Here is a 9226-nt window from a genome sequence, read left to right on the forward strand (position 1 = left end):
GCCCATTTCATCAACTGGAAGGCTCATCAGCTCTGCAACAAACCTGAGATGCTTGTTTTGGAGTTGATTCTCTGTAGGTGAATTGGATCTGGGTTAAGCCAAGCAATTCTTGGACAAGTTGGCTTATAAGGTGGGATTGCATGAAGCACCATGGCGAGGAGTCCGTTTTCTGTGTTGTGACAGAATTCCACCCAGAATCCACTGAAAGTTCATCTAGGGAGGTTGCTTTTGCAAGACTCAGCAAGGGGGTTGCTCCACCCCAGCCATTGGCACATTCCTCATGACTGCTTGGTTCCTTGTGTCAACACAACACGTTACATGTTTATAAGTCTGTTTCGCCTCGTGGCTTGTAGGAGTCTCACATTAGCACGCATCAGCTCTCTGGGGTGCCGCTTGACCCAACACAAAGAACTCAAACTTTGGAATCCCTCAGCCCTGGAATCACACCCGCCTTCACCATCCGTTTCACTCAGTAGTCCAAAAATTCTAAACCCCACCTTTTTATGCATTTTAATGGCTCTGAAATCAGAATATGTCTTGCAGTCAGTGACACTTTGCTGTTATAATTGGCAGTTCTATTATATATATTTTTTTTATTTTTATTTTTATTTTTTATTTTTTTGAGACAGAGTCGCTCCCTGTTGCCCAGGCTGGAGTGCAGTGGCGGGATCTCGGCTCACTGCAAGCTCCACCTCCCGGGTTCACGCCATTCTCCTGCCTTAGCCTCCCAAGTAGCTGGGACTACAGGTGCCCACCACCACGCCGGGCTAATTTTTTGCATTTTCAGTAGAGATGCGGTTTCACCACGTTAGCCAGAATGGTCTCGACCTCCTGACCTTGTGATCTGCCTGCCTTGGCCTTCCAAAGTGCTGAGGTTTCAGGTGTGAGCCACCGCACCTGGCCCCTTTTTTCTTTTTTCTTTCTTTTTTTTTTTTTTTTTGAGACGGAGTCTTGCTCTGTTGCCCAGGCTGGAGTGCAGTGGCAGGATCTCAGCTCACTGCAAGCTCCGCCTCCTGGGTTTACGCCATTCTCCTGCCTCAGCCTCGCGAGTAGCTGGGACTACAGGCGCCCGCCACCTCGCCCGGCTAGTTTTTTGTATTTTTTAGTACAGACAGGGTTTCACTGTGGTAGCCAGGATGGTCTCGATCTCCTGACCTCATGATCCGCCCGCCTCAGCCTTCGAAAGTGCTGGGATTACAGGCTTGAGCCACCGTGCCTGGCCCCAGCCCCTTTTTTCTATTTTTGTTGTTTGTAAAATAATTGTGTGTCTTACAATCTACTGAGTCTTAGAGTTGATGAATTAATTATGTGTCTGAGCTTTGGCAGGTTTCTTCTGCTGAAGCTGTTTCCACATCTGTAAACCGAGGCTGACTGCACCTCCACACCAGGGCTGTCATGGAGACGAAATAAGATCTAATTGGAAGTGGAAAGTACTCGAATGTGGCAGACACTGGATGCATGAAAGTTGCCACCACTGTCAGTAGGGCAGCAAAGGTGACCTCATTTTACAGATGAGGAAACTAAGCCTCAAGGGGAGGCTTGACCGAAGTCCCACAGACACAGGCAGAGATATAAGATTTTCAAAAGACTCTCATCTGCGTCGTCTCCTCCAGTATTTACGATCACCAAGCCAGGAACAAGCGTGACTCACTGCGGGTGCAACCCAGGAGGCCCAGCCTCAGGAGGGACAGGGGCTGCTTCTGGGCACTCAGTGGCTGGTGAGCTTGGGCCCAGAGGCAACCAGCAGTGCCAGCCCTATTTTACGGGAAATCACTGCCAACATGCTGCCAATCATTTTAACTTTGACGTAGGATGTAGGTAAGGAAAATCAGGTGCTTGCAACCTTTCTAAAGAAAATATTGTGGGCTAGTTTTAACTCTACGTATAAACTACAGTTTATATTATATCAGAATGAATGTCACAGGCTACATTCAGATATTTTTTAAAGAAAAATCTAATTTCTCCCTTGATCCCCTATTCCACTTTTAGCAGGACTGCCATTCAAGTTGATTGAAGGCTTTCCCTTTCTCGCCTTCTCCCAGAGGGTACATTCAGTTGAGGTGGAGAAAACATCACATCAAGGCATCCAGGGGCGCATGCCTGGCTCTCTGCCATCACCTGTCCACCCCGGCTGCCACTGGACTGGCCATTGCCCAGCTAGTCCTTGGCGACGGCCGCACCTTGTGGAGTGGTGGGGAGTCCTCATTCCTGCCCTTGGTCCACACTTGCATCTGCTCTCACATCCCACCACCCCAGACTCAAGGCCCTCCAGGTGTTCTGGCTGTCAGGACCATCAGATACACTCAGAAACATTCTGTTGTTTGCTACACAATACTGGGGGGATGAGGGCTTGTGATGCAGCCTGGACCCCCAGGAGGTTACTTCCTGCCTGTCTATTGGTCCCTCACGATGCTGAATGCTGGGACTTTTCTATGGAGCTTCCAGCCTCCCCACGGAGTAGGGGTACCATCTCTCTTCTCTCTGATCCCCTAAACTATTGGAGATTCTATCATCCCCTCAACTTCAGAGCTTGAGGGGATGGAACGTGTAGGCAGGACCATTCCCAGGGATTCATACCAGCCTTTAACTCTCTTTCCTTCTAAGGACTTTTTTTTTTTCTTTGCTCAGGGAGTCATTAATGTAGACTTAGTAGGTGGGAAAAAGTAGCTTAACAAACCATACACTAGTCCTCCTAAGTTCTGTGTGTCAGGATTTGGATTCTGAAAAGCAAGATTTTGAGACTCTCAAGCTATTGTCTCTGCCATAGGTTTCAAAAGCTGGGTATTTATTTCTCTCTCACTCTGCATTTCTGCTGTAGTTACTCTACCACGAGGCTAGTGAGTAAAGAATGAAAGGAGGGTAGGAATCCCCAAGGAGAGCAGTAGATGTGAATGTTTCAAATAGTTCATATCCTTCTATCATGGAAGCAGGAACTCTGCAAGGTCCATGTTGCTGATTAAATCAAGATTTTAAACACTTTTGTAAAAGAGTACCCTTGGCTGCATGATCTGAACTGCAAGACAGGAGATGGGCTTTGTAACCTCACTCTGCCCCCAACCAAATGGGGGCTTCCTTCCTGTGTGAGTCATTGGGAGAGACGGGCTCCAGGCTTCAGCTGCAGAAGCCATAAAAGCCTTCCACCTGTTCTCCCAGACCCTAACAGCCAGGGCGGGGAACGCAGTCTGTGCTCAGCCAATCACCTGTCCCCACTGGGAAGGACACAGAGAGCCATGGGTCCATTTCTGATGCATCATGGGCCCTAGCTGAAGTGGGCTAATCAGATTTCATGGCATGATCTGGCTATGCTCTTAGCAGCCCACTTTCCCTTGGCTTCTGCTTGTTTTCTGGACCTGGTTCTCCAGCCTTCCAGTGGGTTCCGTGGCCTTCCCCATATCCTTCCATCAAATCTCATTCTCCCTGGGTATCCAGCATTGGCATCTATGTTGTCCAGCCAAGAGCTCTGCCTGGTGATCACGAGTAACTCTGTTCTCTACGGACCTTGATGTCCCTCTCAAGGAGGTATTTAAGCCAGATGAACTCCAGGATCTTACAATCTACCTTATGCTTTAAGTGCTCTGGGGCTGAAATGCATAGCCCAGTTGTCCAGTTCACCCATTCATGCCCGATTCTCCACCGTTCTCTAGGTGGCCCCTATCTACATTTCAGGGACTAGTCACCCTCTGCACAGTCAGCCTCACACCCCATTCCATCCAGTATGCAAATGATCCACCCACAACGAGTTCCATGATCATTCAATAAAGGCTCCTTTATTACAGGACTTCTCAGATCCTTTAATATGCTAATGTACTTTGTGATCTTCTAAGAGAGGACTGTAATACACATAAATCATTTCCCAAATAAATTTCATTGTATACATGTTGCCTCGCTGCCTTTTTCAAGAACTAGAACATAATGGAACACTGCTGTAGAAAAAAGATACCAAATGTCACGAGGAAAGACAACATCTGGTATGACTTCCAAAACATACACACACACACAAACTTGCACATGCAGGAATTGCGTGGTCCAGCCTGACTGCATTATAACTTTTTTTTTTTTTTTTTTGGCCACCATTTAGCTTCCTGGATGCACGGGGATAACCAGTGTTAAGTGCCTTCCCCTGGGGTTCTACGTCCAGGGCAACAGTCAGTGGTGACTCAGGGTTTGGTCTTTCCACACTCCACGGTGCCTGCTTTGTGCTCTGTGCCACTCAAGATGAAGCAAGTGCCACAGGAGCCCTGGATGAGCAGCTGTGATGTGTGCAGTGTGCAATCCCCTGCCCCCACAGAATTCCTGGTGGAGGAGAACAAACAAGCCAAGGGTGACAACAAGCATGACACACTGGTGACCCTGCCCAGTGGGGCCTGAGTGCCCACCGTCCAGCCTCTCAGGCAGCCATGGTTTGGCCTCTAGGGAGAGTTTGGAAGCTTCCCTGACACCTACCCCCAGGTCACAGAAAGCCTCAAACATACCACAGTCCCTTTTCTGTTCTCCCATAGACATGCCATTCAGGAACATGTCAAAACATTTTGAAACAATTTCTGCCCTCAAGTTATATGCCCTGTCCGGAGAGAATAGCTTTCCCAAGTGTGCATCTTATTGCATCAAGAAGGATTTCCTTGAGAAGCTCTAAGGAGAACTCCTCAGATCTCTGTCACAGGGCTGGCTGGAGATGCCGGCACCCAGACCCCTCCACGAGTGCTTGGTTGTGACTCCATGGACTCCATGGGGACATGAGCATGGTCCCCTTTAACCTCTTTGCCTTCCAAACTGTAAATATTAAGGAATATATCTTCCTTATTATATTTGGTCTCTTTTTTTCACTGATCATACTTGTATCAGTGAGGACTCATTCTACTTCGGTTAACTTGTAATCTGACCCAAATGTGTTTAAACATAAAAGAAAATTTATTAGTTCCTATTACTAAAAGATCAAAGGGTAGGGCCAGCTTCAGGCAAGGCTGGATCAGGGGTTCTGTGCTGTCTCCAGTATATGACCTCTCTCCAGTCCTCAGCTTTAATCTCAAGCTCAAGGTACCATCCAAGGCTCCTTTCATAAGCCTGAAGGTTCAAGTCTAGCAGGGAGACTTGAGCCTGCTTTCCACAAAAGTCCTGACCTTCATTCTGATTGTACCAGCCTCTGGTAACATGCCCACCCCTGAACTAATTGCTGTGGCCTTGGAAATGAGAAGTGATGACTGGCTTAGGTCAGGGTCACGTGCTCTACCTCCAGAACCCCCACCCAAGCCACCTGGGCTAAGAGAGGGCTTGACCCCAAGTCCAATCAGGAACTGTTGTTAGATAATGAATAAATGAATGTGAGGGAGGGGTAAGCAATAACTGTGTGCTAACTACTGATTCACAAGACATCTAGCTCAAAACAGTGAGTGACCAGGGAATCTTTAAAACTTCTCACTAAGGAAGGAAAACTAGGCCCTTGCTCGGTCACCATGCAGGATCTGCAAGCTGCGAACCCATGAGTTTCGGCACCCACTTGAACTTTCACAATCAGAGATGGCAGCGGTGAAGGCATCAACATTGAAAGCTGCCAGGCCTTGGTATTCTCATCCAGTATATGCGAGATGCTGGCAACATTATCATCAAGCAATGGCTTGGATGCAAAGCCACCACAAAGGCCTACAGGAAGGCCGTGAAATCCTGTTTCAGTCTTCCATGGTACTTCCCTCCTGCACTTCTTCCCCAAAGCTGCTACGCTAACTAGGCTGCATATCCTTCGTCCTTCTATGGCCATCATGTGGCCTAGCAGGACTCCTCCTGCAGTTCTTTACATTTCAGAGGGTCTGGGCAGCATCCACATGACAGCAGTAGAGTCCAGGCATCCACAAGAGAAGACCAAGCTTTGTCCAAAGAGGAAGAGATGGAGATTGAGTTAGATGCAGAGGTAGAATGTGACCTGAGCAATATGGAAATCACCAAAGAGCTCTGCCAGTACTCTGTAGAGACCGAGAGGTACAGAGAAGAACGACGGCGGTGACAGCAGCTGGATGCAGAGTGCCTGGACAGCTACGTGAATGCTGACCATGACCTGTACTGCAACACCTGCTGGTCGGTAGAGACCCCAACTGAGAGGCCTAGTGAGCAGTGTCCCAGGCCGAGATGAAGCGTTTGTATGGGGACAGCGCCACCAAGATCCAGGCCATGGAGGCTGCAGTGCAGTTGAGCTTTGACAAGCACTGTGACCAAAAGCAGCCCAAGTACTGGCCGGTCATCCCCCTGAAGTTCTGAGCTCAGGGTACAGGGCCTCCAGCCTCTCCCTCTTCCTTCTGGGTACATGTTCTTCCTCTCTCCTTCTATACATTTCTCAGGGAAAGGGGACTTTGTACTGAGGTACAGGCATGTTCACCACAGTCCCAGTGGGCCTGTCACGGGGTGGATGCACTATGCCAGCCACTTGGAGGTCGGCAGACATGTTCTGTTGCCGACATGATAAATTTTCTCCTGACATAAAATGATAATTTTGTATATATTATACAGTTTTTTTTTTTTTTTTAACGTTGTCAGTAACAGTTCATTAAGGTTCTTGCCTAGAAAAACAAAACAAAACAAAACAAAACAAAACTTCTCACCAGAATGTCAGGAATGTAGACAAAGGGGCAAATACCCAGCAATCTCACCTGCCTACCCCAAAAACCCTCCATTAGAGGCCTACTTGGAAAAGAAGAAGGGGCTTCACATCTAGGCTTCCATCTGGGCTGTCCGTGTGTCTGATCCACCAGAAACAAGCCCAGCCACTCCTCTCTGCCTCTTAAGAGTTGTCCTTTGAAGCAGAAATCTTATTACCTCTCTCCATCACAGCACTCCTCATCTTTTGCACCATCTGTCTACAACCAAGTCAGAAACTACAGATTACAGAAGACGGAAAGGCAGGGTCAGGTGAGCAATGCATTGTGGGAAGTGTCCTTCTCACCAGCCGGCTGGAGCTGGAGAAAAGGGAGAAACTATGACAACCAGAGCATGCTGGGAAGACACCCTTGCCCCACAGCAGCTTAGTGTCAGAGGCTCAGGTGGTGGTTAAGGCCCCCAAGTCAGCACAGACCAGACAAAGCGGGAGCCAGAGGCTAATTGGGAGCCCTCACACCTGCCCCAAGCTGCAGACCTGAGAAGAGCATGTGCCCATCTTTCCAGGGAGCTCAATAAAAGAGGATACACCATTCACTTGAAAAAGGAGCAGAAAGTCTTAGGGAGATAATATATATTTCATTTCAAAATGAAGCAACAAGGTAATATAAAAAGGGAGATAGGTGAGAAATGGGAGAATTACAAAGTAACTAAAATCTTAATATTTAAATTAAAAACCACTTTGGAAGTAAGTAATAAAAAATAGACTTGATGACCCAGAAAAACAAATCAGCAAGGTAGAGAAAAAATTGGCCACCTCTCTTGGGATACAAAGGGAAAGGAGAAAGGGGTGATAATTATGAGAAAAAAGATGAGAGACAGGAAAAAGAGTTGAGATAAAAATGCTGGAACTTATTTCTTGAGCAGACTGGTGAAACAGACAAATCTCTGGCAAGGCTAATCAAAAAGAAAGAGAGTGGCATGATGGTGAAAAGGACATGGGGGATGTATCCGGAGACACAGCGGTCCTCAGTGCATGAAGAGAGTCAGGGAACTCCGTGAGCTGAATTGTGACTACATTTTCCTCAGTCCAGCTTCACCTACTTTGGGATTGCTATCTGTTCCAAGACATCAATCTGAATCTGGCACTTGGTACCTGCAAGGCTCAGTTTTTAGTTTTGTTGTGAATTTTATCTTTATCTGCAACTTCGTGGAGATGTAGTGAGATGTTGAGAGTGGCTGCGTTGGCTGGGGTGGGGGTTCTAAAGCCTGATACAAGGTACCAGGAGTCAGGGAATTGGGGCACTGTGAGGACACTGGGTGGACTTATTGGGCCAAAGGGAGTGAGCAGGCTGCAAAGACAACTGTCCTGATTTTGCCAAGGGCAGGCAGCACCACCAGCCAATTAAGAGAAACAGCCCATGAAGAAATGGTTTTGTTCAGCGGAGTAGCACATTCAGGACAACCCTGGAAAATAAAGATTTATCACCCCAGAAACCCCCACAGTTCTGATGAGGTTGGGTTCAGCCAGCAGATGCGTCCACCCAGTTAGGGAGAGGTGGAGGATGGCTGCTACTGGAGGGGCCGCCCAGTTGGTCTGCAGTGGCTTGGGAGCTTGGGCTTCTGCACATTCCCCATCCCTCCCCCGCCTGGGCGTCACCCAGAGCTCGGCCTTGCATGGTCCTTCCAAGGAAGCTTGCTGAGTGCTGGAGTTCAGCACCACCTCCCCAGCCGCCTCCCACACCCACCCACACATCTGCTGGAGAGGGGCAGAGAGCACTGATTTTGGAGTCAGAAGTCTTAACGTTCTGACCTTGACGTGCTTGGTGACTGTCAGCGTTCCTGGCATCTCAGGGTATCAGCCCCCGTGGAAGTGGCATCCCTGGGCCTGGCCCCAGCCCCCAGGAGCACTGTGACATCCGAATGAGACATCCAGTGGAAAAGCACTGTTGAAAGGATAAAGCTGTGTCCAGTAATCAAGACTGGGAAGATTCTAAGCACATTGAGAGTGAAAAGAGAGAACCTGAGGGAGAATATGTTGGAATGGGAGGGTAGTCCTGTCAGAAAGCTAGCATTCTGTTTCTAAGAAAAAAAAAAAAAAAACAAAAAAACGGTCTTTTGAGGCATCTCAGTAAGAAGGAAAGATTGCAGACCTGTACTTAAGTCTTCACTCTGACACCAGCTCTGGGACCACCCTCAAGCCCCTCTCTCTCTGCCTGACTCTACTCCGTGTGATGTGTGTCAGCTTTGAAGTGATTGCATACAAGACTTGAAAAGAAATTCGCAAAGTTTCATCTGTGTGTGTATATACATATACAATTTCATGTATATACTTTATAATTATATACAAACATATACAATTTCATATTTATACCATATACAAAATGTGCATGTGCATATATATACACATACATGTAAATACATATAGTAAAGGAAAAAGGGACAATTTTCCAGCCGGCTGAAAATGGCGACCTATTGAAGGAGGTCAGAGTGAAATGGAAATACTCCTTTGGCTGTGCATTTGCTAACACAGCCTGTTTTCTGATTTATTTTATCAATCCTGAAGAATATTTCCTATAGGCAAGAAGCAGCTCCGGGCTGTACACTTACTGGAGCCAGATGTCATAAAAGGAACCTGAATCCAAAG

The 9226-nt window shown here is 47.6% G+C and overlaps 1 pseudogene; it reads left to right on the forward strand.

Annotated features, from left to right (window-relative positions):
* Window positions 1-1169: 1169 nt before the first annotated feature.
* Window positions 1170-8919, forward strand: LOC110743696 (annotated as a pseudogene).
* The last annotated feature ends 307 nt before the right edge of the window (window positions 8920-9226 follow it).

The sequence above is a fragment of the Papio anubis genome, chromosome 7, assembly GCF_008728515.1.
Source record: "Papio anubis isolate 15944 chromosome 7, Panubis1.0, whole genome shotgun sequence".
NCBI classification, from domain to species: domain Eukaryota; kingdom Metazoa; phylum Chordata; class Mammalia; order Primates; family Cercopithecidae; genus Papio; species Papio anubis.